We start from the raw sequence: 14456 nt of genomic DNA on the forward strand, positions 1-14456 counted from the left end.
GGGGTGGCTTTAACTTCCTCATACACAAACTCAGGTGTGGGAGGCGCATAAATTCAATTATTACATGTGTGAGTGGAATTAGAGCATATGACACACGCCGCTGGCTGAGGTTGTTGTCCTAAGGACAAGAATTGATCTAGTTTCTTCACAATGGTGTGCAGTGTGGGTGCAAGGTCATGGTTAGCTGCTAACTCATAGACTCCCTTAGGATGAGAAGAGGAAGGTTGGGACAGTCTGCAAGTAGCAATAGTATGCTACTGAGAATTCTTGGAGAGGGTCTCAAATAGAGTCTAAACCTCATTCTCATGCTTCATGAGGAAAGTACCTCCACAAGATGCATCTACCATGGCTCTATCACGCTCAGTTAACTCCCTCATATAGGTTTGAACTAATTGTCATATAGGGACTTAGTGATGTGGGCATTTGCGCAAAAGGTCCCTAAAGCACTCCCATGTATCGAAAAATTGTTCATCATCCAATTGGGAGAAACTGGTGATTGCCTTCCTTAGCTGGTTAGTCTTCCCAATGGGAAAGTACTTTTTCATAAACTCATGTTGCATGGTAGCCTAGTTGCTCACTGAGTTCAGCTCTAAGGAATTTAGCCAATATTTGGCTTTGTCCTTTAAAGAGAATGGAAATAACCTTAAATGGAGGGCATCATCACCAAAGTTAAGCATACGAACAGTGGAACAAATTTCAAGAAAATCATCTAGATTCTTATATGGATGTTCAGTCAAATTCCCAAAGAAGTTGGGAAGCATCGAGATGGTGGAGGTCTTGATTTCAAATTGCTCCGCCTCGACATCTGGGAACTGGGTGCAAAACGGCAACGTGTATGCATTGGGTGTGAAATAGTTGCTCAGGGAATGAAGAGGTTACTCTTCCGTCACCAGTCGATGGTGAGCAAGAGGTTCTGAGTTTTGGTAAGCAGAGATCGGTCGGAGTTTGGCCATGATTTTAGGTTTGGAGGACTCGACTAACTCTGGACTAGAAGTAGACTTCCTAATTGACCTACGGGATCTCTCAATCTCAAGGTCTATAGGCACTAACTCGGGATCCAAAGATCGCAAACCCAGCATATACAAATTCAACACACAATTAAGACTTCAAGTATCAAAAACAAAAAAAAACAAAACAAAATAAAAGAAAACAAAAAGAAAACTACATAGCTAACTACACTAGGAATTGGCTCACTACAGTAACTGAGTCCCTGACAACGGCGCCAAAATTTGGTAGGCTCGCCAGGGCTTAGGTCCTTAAGTACCAAAGATAATATTTATAACCTAACTAATCCCAAGTTCAGTAGAATAGGGAGTGAGTTGGGTGTCGATCTCAGGTACTCTAGTGCAGCGATACACCAATTTTAATAAAGTTTACCACCTTGAAATAAGAATGGAAAGATGGATGTGATGGTGTTTCTATCAACTACAAAAGCAAGTAAGTTGTATTGAAACTACTTCTAGAAAGCGGGTCTTTGTTTATGAATCCAACTTAGGCTGTCGTTTGCGATAACTATATCTGGTCAGCTATCTGTACTAGGTTCAATGGTCAAGTGAACCGCTCGAGTGGCATAGGGTAGCGAAGGTGCACCAATTGTCCGGAGCACAATCAAAAACTAGGGTATACACTATCTAGCAAACACAGAACCCTCTATGGAAACTTTACCCTATTACATATAAGTGACTAAATCCCTAACTATACTTTCCAATCCCTAGGGTTTCATCACAATCAGAGAACTAAATGTGCAGGAAAGTAAAGACATGATATTTAAATTGCAAAATTGAAATCAAAGCATTGTAAATTGAAAAGTATTGAAAATGACATCAATTGAAGCTCGAAGGCCTCTCACTAGCAATTTGGGATTACAATTGAGAACCAACTACTCTAAGGATCCAATCAGAGCTTCAGGGTTGTCACAGGCCCTTGAAGAACCAAATCGAAACCAATCTAATCTACGCGGCAACACTCGGAACCTGAAGGTTCTCACAGGCCTTCGAAGAAACCGAATACGAACCAGACATGAAATTTAAAGAAAGTAGTAAACCTAATCTAAATGGCACCCAACGACACTCTAGGTGTAGTAACCCAGAAAAAAAATTAATTGTTATTAATCAATTTATTAATTAAAAATTATTAAATTAATTAATTAAATAAACAAATAAAAGGAATAGTATGAAAAAAAACTAATTGTAATATATATATATATATATATATATATATGCAATGTTGTTATATATTATAATTCGATAAGATTGCATTCAATGTGAGATTTCAATTGAAAGCTCATATTGAGCCGCCCCCCTCTCTGCGCCTCACATTTTTCTCTCTCTCTCAGCTTTCTCTGAAAACTCTCTTTCCTCACGTTCCTCCTCCTCTCTCTCCTCATTTTCTCGACAAATATTTGGCCGATCGGAAAACGGAGAATATCGTTGGGCTCCAATCTCCACCACCGACATTCCTACCGGAGTGAATTTTTCGTAGTAGCGTTGTAGGTACCACTCCTGGGGTAAGGTATACTCCCTCTCTTTCCTCAATTTCTCCTTAAATCTTTAGCTAAATCAACGATCAGGCACCACCACGGGGTCCTAGTCTTGATCGTAGTCATTTTGGCCAGAGCAAATTTTTAATTTGGGGGTTTAGGCATTACTCCAAAGTGAGTGAGATTTAGGGAATTAAGAAAATTGGTTATTTTTGGGAGTTTAATTGTTTATTTAGAATTTATGGGTCTAGGAAATGTTAAAATAGTATTTTATTTAGGATTGATTTGATTGAACTAGGGTTATTGAATTAGGGTTCGGATAAGCGTTGTAGGCATTGTTTCGGGGTCCCTACGGGCGTAATTCAAGAAACCAGGTAAGGGGAATAGATTAAGCGAGTAGTTTTGTGAATTTACAGATTATTTTACGTGTTTATATATATATATATATATATATATATATATATATGATTATCATGTGAGTTTTAAAAGAAATGCCAATCGTTTGAACTATGATTTTGAGCGTAGGGTTGCGTAGATATTATTTGTGAAAATGAAATGTGGAAAGTAATGAATTTTCTGAATAATTGTGAAGGATATTAAATGTGTATTTTTAGTAATCTGAACGATGAACATGGGTTGACTTTTGTTATTTTAAATGATATGATTATACGTATTATTTAAATGGTGTGGCATGAGTAAAATGAAAATACTGTGATGAATTATGATATATTTATGAGATGTTAGAAATACTAAAATATGATGAGAATATATATATTGCATGTGTATTGTTAATCAGAGTAGGATGTGAATATTAAATTGCAATGTATGATTTGAGAACTCCGGTGGACCATAGTGAGGCACAGTACTGTTGCGTATGATTTTCAGTAGAGATTAGTGCACCCACATGTCTCGTGGAGAGTGTGGAGATGGGATGGTCGATTGTGCTATGTAGGGTAGATATTTCGCCTGGAGTCGATACCTATATGGGAAAGCCAATCTGATTTACAAACTTAAGAGGTTGTTTTATGATTTAACTCTGGTGGGCCGACAAGGGTTAAGTCCAGCCTTCGGGCCGCGCAATTCATCATGGGGGGAAGCATGACAGTGATTATCCATCTGATAGTGAGTTCTAAATGCATAATTGTTTAATTTAACCAGTGAATAATATGAGAATAGAACACGTGAATCCAAATGTGAATACAAAGTAGCATGAAATCAGAGTAATGCGAAATGTTAATGTGAAATTTAGATGATGTGAAATGTGGAAGTGAGATTCAAATGCATAAAATCAGAGTAATGCGAAATGTGAAAGTGAATTATATGATGTGAAATATTGAGAACATGAAAAGATGAGTAATACAGAAATAACAGATACAGAGTAAAGTAAATATGTATTATATATTGTAGTATCATATTTATTTGGGGCGAAGTATACACTCCGCTCGAGGGCTTGCTAAGAAAGGCGAGTGCCCTGATTAATATCAGATGTAGCCACACTGGGCTGCATAACATATTAGGGCAGAGGGAAGCTACTTGTATGGGCGGGTAATCTTCCCTATTCTTGAGAACTTCTGCCAGTAAACTTTTGTTTGAATGTGTGTGTGAGTATGAGATAAACTATCCACCTGAGAGCTTACCGAGTAAGGTAAGTGCCCTGATATGCTTCAATTGTAGCCATGGGTTACATAAGGTACCAAAGCAGAGGGGGTGCTACTTGTATGGGTGGCTAATCACCCCAATTTTTGGGAACTCTCGTTATTAAAATATGCTGCATGTGTGTGAGTAGGGACAAAGAATTATTTCATAATTGTGGTAAATTTATAAATGACGATTATTTTTTGTACACTTAACCTCATGATAGTCACACACTAGTATTAATCTATTCCGACTTACTGAGATATGTCTCACCCGATATGAATTTTATCTTTTTCTGGACGTTCGTGTGATCAAGCTCAGTGAGCTCGGGACTGGTGTAGCATTTTTTAAAGAGAGAGGGTATAGACTTTTGATGTATATTTTGTTTAGGATTGTTTAAGTTTTCTAAGATGTATATATATGTTTGTGAATACTGGTTGTTTGGAGAATACGTTTTGAGATTAAATATGTAGAAACTCTAGTATATTATTGAGAAGTTGTTATTATTTCCGCTGCGTAAGTGATGATATAGAGTTAGCTATAGGTAAATGAAACACGTGTCACTCGAGCCCACCTGGCAGGCTCAGGGCGTCACAAGGTGGTATCAGAGATATATTTTAAATAACACTCCAGACCCTAGTTTTGGGCTCGGGGCATTACAGTTTGGTATCAGAGAATTAGGTTTTAGGTTTTGCAAACTTAGGATGATTAATACCAGAGTATAGGAACATATGATGGGGAGGTTAGGAAATGGGTAGGTTAGGCATTGAGAGTTATAGGATTTTGTCTTGTAGCCTAAAGACGGAAGTAAGTCAATGGCTTTTTGTGATTTTTTTGAAGCAGTCGATAGTTTTAGACAAACCACGGCAAACCTTAGATGTTTTTGTTTCTGAGCTTTGGGACTGGTCCTTAACTTAGAGATTTGGATGTTTATTGATTTTTTTTTCAATTTTATATTTGTATCCTGACTGGTGCGGACATTGCCTATGGCGCAGGAGCAGGTAATAAATTTATATTATGAGATAAGCAATAGTTATTTTTGTTTTTAGAATAATGTAGTTATTTGTAGTTATAAAGTATATTGGAATATATGATATGGGGTGGTTTGTTAATAATAGAATCTAAATAGAATTATTTGGTCACGAATTTCGAAGACGAAATTCTTTTAAGGAGGGGAAAACATAGTAACCCAGAAAAAAATTGTAATTATTATTAATCAATTAAGTAATTAAATAAACAAATAAAAGGAATAGTATGAAAAAAAAAACTAATTAGAATATATATATATATATATATATATGTGTGTGTGTGTGTGTGTGTGTGTGAATAAGGTTATTATATATTATAATTAGATAAGATTGCATTCAATGTGAGATTTCAATTGAAATCTCATCTTGAGTCGCCCCTCTCTCTGCGCCTCACATTTTTTTTTTCTTTACTCTCTCTCAGCTTTCTCTGAGCACTCTCTCTCCTCATATCCCTCCTCCTTTCTCTCCTCATTTTCTCGACAAATATTCGGCCAATTGGAAAGCAGAGAATACCGTTGGGTTCCAATCTCCGCCACCGACATTCTTACTGGAGTGAAGTTTTTATAGGAATGTCGTAGGTACCACTCCTGGGATAAGGTATACTCCTTCTCTTTCCTCAATTTATCCTTAAATCTTCAGCTAAATTGACGATGGGGCACTATCACGGGGTCTTAGTCTCGATCGTTGTCATTTTGGTTGGAGCAAATTTTCAATTTGGGGGTCCTAGGCACCACTCCAAAGTGAGAGTAAGATTTAGAGAATTAAGAAAATTGGTTATTTTTGGGACTTTAATTATTTATTTGGAATTTATGGGCTTAGGAAATGTTAAAATAGTATTTTATTTAGGGTTGATTTGATTGAACTAGGGTTATTGAATCAGGATTCGAGTGAGCGCCGCAGACATCGTTTCAGGGTCCCTGCGGGCGTAATTTAGGAAACTAGGTAAGGGGAATAGATTAAGCCAGTAATTTTGTGAATTTATCAGTTAAAATGGAAATTTTACATGTTTATAAATATATATGATTGTCATGTGAGTTTTTAAAGAAATGTCAACCATTTGAACTATGATTTTGAGCGTAGGGTTGCGTAGATATTATTTATGAAAATGAAATGTGAAAAGTAATGAATTTTCTGGATAATTGTGAAGGATATTAAATGTGTATTTTTAGTAATCTGAACGATGAACATGGGTTGGCTTTTGTTATTTTAAATGATATGATTATGCATATTATTTAAATAGTATGACATGAGTAAAATGAAAATACTATGATGAATTATGACATATTCATGAGATGTTGAAAATACTGAAATGTGATGAGAATATATATATACTACATGTGTATTGTTAATCAGAGCAGCACTACAAAAAAAACTAGTTTTTAGTGACGAACATATTAGTGATGAATTCAATTTTGTCACTAATAGTGCCATATTAGTGACGATTTTAGTAACCGTTACTAATTTGGCACTATTAGTGACGAAATTGAATTCGTCACTAATATATTCGTCACTAAAAATCGAAAAATATAGCACGAAAACATTTTTTGCTCATAAAATAACTCGGGAAAATATTCGTGACGATTTCTGGAGTATTAGTGACGAATTAAATCCTTCACTTAAAGATAAACATTAGTGACGATTAAATAACCGTCAATACTATTTTTTAAGAAAATAAAAAATGTTAAGTTCAGAGTATTAGTGTCGAATTTATAGGTTCGTCACTACTAGGCCATTACTACTGACGGATTTGACAACCGCCACTAATACTTTCTCTTTTAAAAAAATAAAAAAATTTAAGTTCAGAGTATTAGTGACGACTTTGTAAATTCGTCACTATTGGTCCCTTATTAGTGACGGATTCGAGAATCGTCACTAATACTTCCTGTTTTAAAAAAATAAAAAATTTTAAGTTCAGAGTATTAGTAGCGAATTTATAAATTCGTCACTATTGGTCCCTTATTAGTGACGGATTTGAGAACCGTCACTAATACTTTCTTTTTTTTAAAACAAATTAAAAAATTTAAATTCATAGTGACGATGTTGTAAATTCGTCACTAATAAGGGACCAATAGTGATGAATTTGTAGATTCGTCACTAATATTTCCTTTTTTAAAAAAAATAAAAAAATTTAAGTTCAGAATATTAGTGACGAATTTACAAATTCGTTACCATTCGTCCCTTATTAGTGACGAATTTCTAAATTCGTCACTATTAGGCCATTATTAGTGACGAATTGTGGACCGTCACTAATGTTATGTTATTTTAAAAAAAAAAAATTTAGACGGAGAGTAGTAGTGACGGTTTTGAAACTATCACTAATGCCCAAAAACTCTTATCCCTTCCCGTGGGATATTTTCCCACACTTTCCCCAGCTCCTCACTTTTCCCTCCTGCTCCAGCTGGCTCCTCCTCCTCCCCTCCTACTGCCGCAAACCTCTCTCCCAATCTCCCACTCCTCTCGGCCTGTACACTTTGTTCGCCAGACGTCTCAGGCTTCGTCGGAGCCCTAGCGGACTCGCGACCCCCGTCACCCCTTTCCCAGTCTCCCGCTATTCCCAGCCAACTGACGGCCTTCTCGCCGGACATCTTGGGTTTGGTCGGAGCCCTGGCCAACTCGCGACCCCTGTCGAATCCCTCTCCCTGTCTCTTGCTACTCCTAGTATCTCTTATTTGTTGAGCCAAGTATTATAACCTTTTTGTTTTTCCCAATTGGGGCATGGTTGATTCTATTTCTAGAATGATTGCCGAGCATTGTGAGAAAGCTAGTCATTGTGAATTTCTAGAAGGTTTTCATCTTATGTATTATTTTCACCTTTTACAAGAAACTATTTTGGTAGCAGTTTGTGGTGCTGAGCTGCAGATTTTTATTTTTAGGATTATTTGATTCTTATTTCTTCTTGGCCACAAGGACAGATCATGGCCCATAGTAGAGTTGTTTCATTGGTTGGTAGAATTCGTGATTTAGGGTTAAGTAGCTGAGTGAATGTAATTGATTTTTCTTCATGAATTACTACCTTTTTAAATTTTTTCCAGATATTTTCTTTGGATGCTTGGATCTTCAACTTCATCAATTATTTCTAAAATAATTTATTTTTGCTTTGAAATTACATTGATTGTAGACTTGATATTGCAAATACAGGGACCAAGGCATTCACGTCCTTACTTTTCCTTCCAAATAAAATTTATCTGTTTTGTTACGGCGATAGCTGGATCTTTATTTGATTTTGTTCTATAGGCCGTTGCAGCCATTGTTATTTCATGTAGAGTATCGAGTCTGGAGGGATTGGTTTTGGATAATAATTTCTGGTTTCGAAATTCATTTTATTAATGTTTAATTGAGGATCATATTGTTGATCATGATTTTCTTCAAATTCATCAATCTCTTGATGAGTTACTGGTTTAGAGAGAACATTAATTTTTGATGTAGAAGGATTGTTGATATATAGAAAGTTGTTCTAGCCTTTCTGATATGCTTTCAAGTGTAGTTTCTTGTTTAAGTAAATGTTGATTTGGTATTTCAGTGGGAATATATATTGTAGGTTTTTTTTTTTTTTATCGTAATCTCTTTCCCATGGTTTTTTCTTTTTTTTTTTAATTTTGGATGTCATCTAAATTTTCTTCAATTCTAGTTATTTGATGAGATATTGTATGAAGTATTTGATTTGAATAATGATTCTAATTTTGAATATTTTTAATTTCTTTAATAGTTGCCCGATTTGAGTCTGATTCCTTTTTGCTCACTATTTTGAAAGGTGAAGCGATTACTTCTGTATTTTCAATATTAAATTTGAATTCTTCTAAGGGTTGATGTATTGAAATTACGACTTTGTAATCTAAAAGTTTCCATGCTGTAAAGTATTGACTATTTGAAGTATTTAAGTATTTATGGTCGGATTGAGTATATTGCGTACCAAGTAAAGAAGTCAATATTTTGTTTAACATTTGAAATATAATAATACCATAGTTGATGTAACTTCTCAAGTTCTTCTACACTATTTTCATTAAATAGTTTTTTCTCTCTTCTTTTGATCCTTTTGAGAGCATTTACTGGTGATCTTACATTTTCTCTAAATGTATAATTCTTTTCTTCTTTTTTTTTGGATTACGCACCGAATTTCCACGTGTCCGTTTTACGGTCCATGTGACTAATCTCGCGCCCCTTGAAGCCGACCCCTCAACTCCAAAGGAAGGTAAATTTCATGAATCCAGGGGCGTAAATGTATAATTCTTTGTGTGGATATCAAGTGTTATTGATTTATGGATTAAAGGGTCTGAACGGACTAATAGAAGGTTTGGAAAATACTTTGTTAGCTTTACCGTGATCCCAAGAGGGGGGGTGAATTGGTTTTTTTAAAATTTAACCCCTAGGTATTCCTCCTAACAGCAGTACGGTCACAACCCTATAGTCCATCTAATGCGAATAATGTAAATATATCAGAAGTTTAATAAAGCAGTTTAATTAATCGCACAAGCACCAGAAAGCAGTAAAAAAAGGGTGACACGCAGATATGTTATCGAGGTTCGGCCAACTGCCTACGTCCCCGCCTTGGCTAACCAGCACAAGAATTATCACACAAACTAGCTCACTTAAACAGGTGGAGCAACACCTATACAAACCAGGTCAAATTACCATAGGGCTGACCTCAACCTTTACACCAATCCTTACCGGGCTGGATTACCACCCCCTCAGGCCACGCTTGGAATCTTTCAGATATACAATCAAACGGTACAATATAAGGTTGCTTTCACGTAAAGCAAATTTGTACCACAAATGCGCACAATCACAAACACCACAGATGATTTAATAATGTAAGCTCTGAGTGGTTTAGATATTTCAACTCTCAAATATGTCTTCTATCAGTGTAGTGAGTACGTGAGAGTATCAATAACAATCTGTGTATTTCAAATTGTTTCAATCAAATGTGTTCACACAGAATACCAAGCAAGCCTCAAGAATATTAATCAATAGAATATCTCAATCACGTGAATATGTATATGTTTGGATTGCAAAATAAATAATCTTTGTATTCAGCAAAGTATATATACTTGAATAAATATTGCCACAAAGATTAATGTAACAAACACAAATATCTTTTCACAAATAGTTCAATGAATATTCCACAAGATATTTGAGTGAGTTTAAAAAAACGTTTTTGCAAACCAAAAACAAATACAAACTTCCTAAGTTGTTGCAATGAGAATGCAACACTCGGAAGTTTTAATAAGTCTTCTTAGGATAAGCTTATTAGAAAAGCCCCCTAAGAATACTTAGGTTGTGCTCTCGTTAGAAAAATCGATTCAAACAATGAGAGCAAAACCTTATGAATATACACTCAAAGTACATACAAATGATTTTGAACTTAAAAAGGTGAGCTAGAGTGTCTTTAGGGAAAGTATGAGCAATAGGAATCAAAGGAGTGTATTTTTGCTTTAGAGAGAAAATTCTAAATCCTTTTTACTAATCAATGCTTAATTCTCCCAAATGAAGGAGTATGTATAGACATATTGAAAATTTTGACCGTTAGGGGCCTATTAGGGATTATTGGAAAAGTTTAATGACATTTAAATCAATTCAACCCTGTTTAAAAATTATTTATCCGCGGTAAAAATTATGGCAACTTGAGAGATACGGTCGACCAGGACTCATATGGTTCGGTCGACCAAGGGAATTTTGAACTGAGTTCTCGATCGACCAGAAGTGGGTGATTTTCCAAATTTCTGAGGTTCGGTCGACCGGGACATTTTGAACTACCTGATTTGGTAGACCAGACCGCTGGGATTTCTCCCGAGGACCCTCTGGTCGACCAGGTAGTTGGAGAACAAAAGTTCTCAGTCGACCAGATGGTCAAAATGTTGACCAAGGAGGGTTTCGGTCGACTAGGGCTATTTGAACAGAGTTGGTTCGGTCGACCGGGGCCTTGGTCAATAGTTGACCCAGGTTTGATTCGGTCAACCAGGCCAAAAATGAACTGATTTGGCCGGTCGACCGAAAGTGCACCAAGTGTGCATTTCGGTCCCGTCTTGACACAATCAAGCCCTATTTAAGTGTCTAACAATCATATGTGTACATGTGTATGTCCTAGGGTCACTTGGGTCCAAAATAGAGACACCAAAAAAGTCCGGTGTCGGTCGACCAAAGGGAAAGCCCTAAGGTCATTTCTAGGTCACCATTTGGTTTGAGCCTATAGATTAAACCATGCATGTGTTGTGTGTGCTTATTACAAACCAAATAACCTAATTTACTATTATAGACCAAATGTGCAAGATGAATATATATATTACAACACTTAATAAAAGATTTGTCTTCAGTTCTTCATTTTCTCCATGTGCATGTGTATTATGATTTTGACAGTTTTGGTTCCTGCACATATTCTCAAACACCCATTAGATATATAATGAGTATTTGTCATAATCAAAACCGGGCGTGACCCATAGGGTCAACACACTTGAAGTACAGGGATCCATTTCCCTACAAATTTTCGTGCACCCCCACAATAATATCGAGGTTTGAGATACCATCACTCCCCCTCTTGTCATCTTCCTTCTAGTACAGTAGAATGGGATAGATTGACTATGTTTGGTATTCCATTATGGAATGAATTCAAAGTAAAAATGAAATGAAAAATTGTAAAATTTAATTTCATTCTATTTCATTTTATTTTTATTTATCAAACAAATTACTAGAGTGGAATGAAATGGAAATTCCTATAGCCAATTTATAAAATTGTAGAAGTTAATTCCATTTTTTCATTGTTGTCTTGTGTACTAAACAAATTTTGTATTGTTTGCAAGTTTCGAGAATGAGGCATCGTTAATTATCATTTGATTTTGTAATAAAATATTACTTATAAATTTTGTGTAATTATTAAATTGAGATTATGAGTTTTTAAACACATAGCACAATATCTTCTATAATCTGAAAGAAGAATGGTTGTTGTATGCTTTTGAGCTTTGACGGGATGGTTGAACTTGTGTCAGGCTAGAGTTAGTTGGCACTATTGAATTCACTGGGTAAAAAGTTGGAAGTCTTAATTCATGAACTGTTAAATGGTTGCCCTCGGTTAAATCTGTTATCGGCAATAGCCACTTTTTGTGAAAGTTACATTTTAATTTCCATCTCCGATCATCCTCCATGTTGGAGTTTGGTAGGTATGCTTCATTGCCATTCTATCCCCAATGCTGGTTGGACTAGTTTTCACTTTCAGGATTTATGCTTATAGCAGGGTCTGGGAAGGTGGATAGTAGATGAACTTACCCCCATCTTTGAAAATGTTGATTTCTAGATTTGAGCGTTTGCTTGGAGCATAAGTATTTTGTGCCAAGTTTGTCATTGCAATCCCATTATTTTGAAGTCTTCATTGTATTTAGGGTTGTCGATAGGGTGATCATATAATGTTATAGTCATGTAGTCTCCTTTCACTTCCCTAATGTGATGGCAAGTAATCTAACTTATATTGCTCGCTGGACCTGTTCTGTAAACAAAATTGAATATAGATAAGTGAGAAATGTTTTGTTACTATCCAGCTTAGAAGTAATTAAGTAGGGCATCAATTAAGAAAACCTAGAAATGTTTTGTTTCTAAAAATGTTTGCACACACACATTTAGGGCCTAGTAATCCAATAGACAAATTACTTAGGTAGTTTCCCCCACCCTGCTTTTCTTTTAGGCTCGTTTGGTTCGTGGTTAGCTATTCCTTGCAATAAGAAGGAACAGAGTGAAAATTTTTGGAATATAGGTAATAGCTTTTCCTCATATGTTCGTAATTATTTCTTTTAATATGCAATAAGAAATGAATAGACATTCTAGTGAACTTTGGGAATAGTTATTCCTCGCTTATTTCTTGTTATAGACTTTAAAAACTTCATATTCTTATTTCTTTTATGGTAACAACATAATTTTTTCTGTAACTTATTGTAACTAACCTTTTATAACTAATCATTCCTAGGAGTGGACATTCTGCAAACCAAATGTAGGGTTAATGTTTTTATGTTTTGAATAACTTGTCTTGGTTTGTGGGCCAACACAACACATGTTTAAGTTCCACAATAGCCTGTGATTAGTAGCTACAGTGGTGATACTCGTAGGAACTGTGGTACCATAACTTGGCCAGTATGATTTGGCTAATGTTTCCCTTTCAATCCAATGGCAGGGGCCCCACAAATGCTCAAATCAAAGTGTCCATGTTAGGGTGCCATGATTTTTTTGGTGGCTGTAGTTTTACAGTTCATTGTGTATTTTGGGCACTTTTCTGCTTGCTTGGTCTTTAATATATTGGATGGTTCTCAACTGTCTTTTGAAACCCTAGGTGAACCTGCAGTTGTATCAGGTCCACTAATGTATAGATTGTTGGTACCTCTTTAGTAGCAGTATAATATATTATGTAATTGTTGATATGTACATTGACATTTCAATTTTCCCATACAAATTTGCATTGTTAGATTTCACTTAGGCTGATCCTTTAATTTTGATAGTTTAAATGATTACAACTGTGAAATTCTTTTAGGATATCTATTGGATTCTCATTTACTTAGTTGGGATGACCCTTTATCGCGTTGCATGGATTGAGAGCAGTAGGGGTAAGAATAGCATGGCAGAAGAATGAATATTGCTAATCTTGTAGGCTATGTTTAATGAATGAATACTACTAATCTTCTCTAATACTATAAAGGGAATTCTCCCTTTGGTGTCTTTTCTCAATTTTCAAAAATATCAAATTTATCCCTATAACTATCAATGATTATTCCAAAATACTCCTTTAAATATCCATAATTATCCCAAAATACCCTAATAATTATATCGAATTTATCCCTATAACTACTCATAATTATCCCAAAGTACCCATGTAACTATCTAAAACTATCCCAAAATGCCCTTATACTATTTAATTTTTTGTTATTTTCTTCTATAATTTTTTTAAAAGTTTAAAAAAATAGAGAGTCATGGAGCACACATATAGTTCGTGCCCATGGCTAGTGTAGGTTATGTTTAATGACTTGATTTGTCCATGGTTTCCTTCTACTCTGTTTGGTTGTAAGTTTTTTTAATGTTGCACTACAGAATGAAAGAAACAGAAAATACAGCCCATGGTTTTCTTCTGCTTTGTCTATTTGCAAGGTAATCTAATGCTGCATTTGCAGAAGCAAAGAAACCTGAAATTTATTTTCCTGCAGTCTGATGCTACTGTCTGAAATGTCCAATTTACAGACGTCATCCTACCGAAATTTCGTTAAAGTTTGTCCATAATAAAACTATGTACAAAGAAATGTATGCATGATCAGTTAAAACTTAAAGTCATTCTAACTCGCATCTGTCAC

At 35.5% G+C, this 14456-nt stretch overlaps 1 non-coding gene across 1 annotated transcript; it reads left to right on the forward strand.

The window, feature by feature from the left end:
- The first annotated feature begins 405 nt into the window (after positions 1-405).
- Positions 406-511, forward strand: LOC131167144 (small nucleolar RNA R71). The gene has a single exon (XR_009140004.1). It is a non-coding gene; the product is annotated as a small nucleolar RNA R71 (small nucleolar RNA).
- The last annotated feature ends 13945 nt before the right edge of the window (positions 512-14456 follow it).

Source organism: Malania oleifera, chromosome 10, assembly GCF_029873635.1.
Source record: "Malania oleifera isolate guangnan ecotype guangnan chromosome 10, ASM2987363v1, whole genome shotgun sequence".
Taxonomy (NCBI): Eukaryota; Viridiplantae; Streptophyta; class Magnoliopsida; order Santalales; family Ximeniaceae; genus Malania; species Malania oleifera.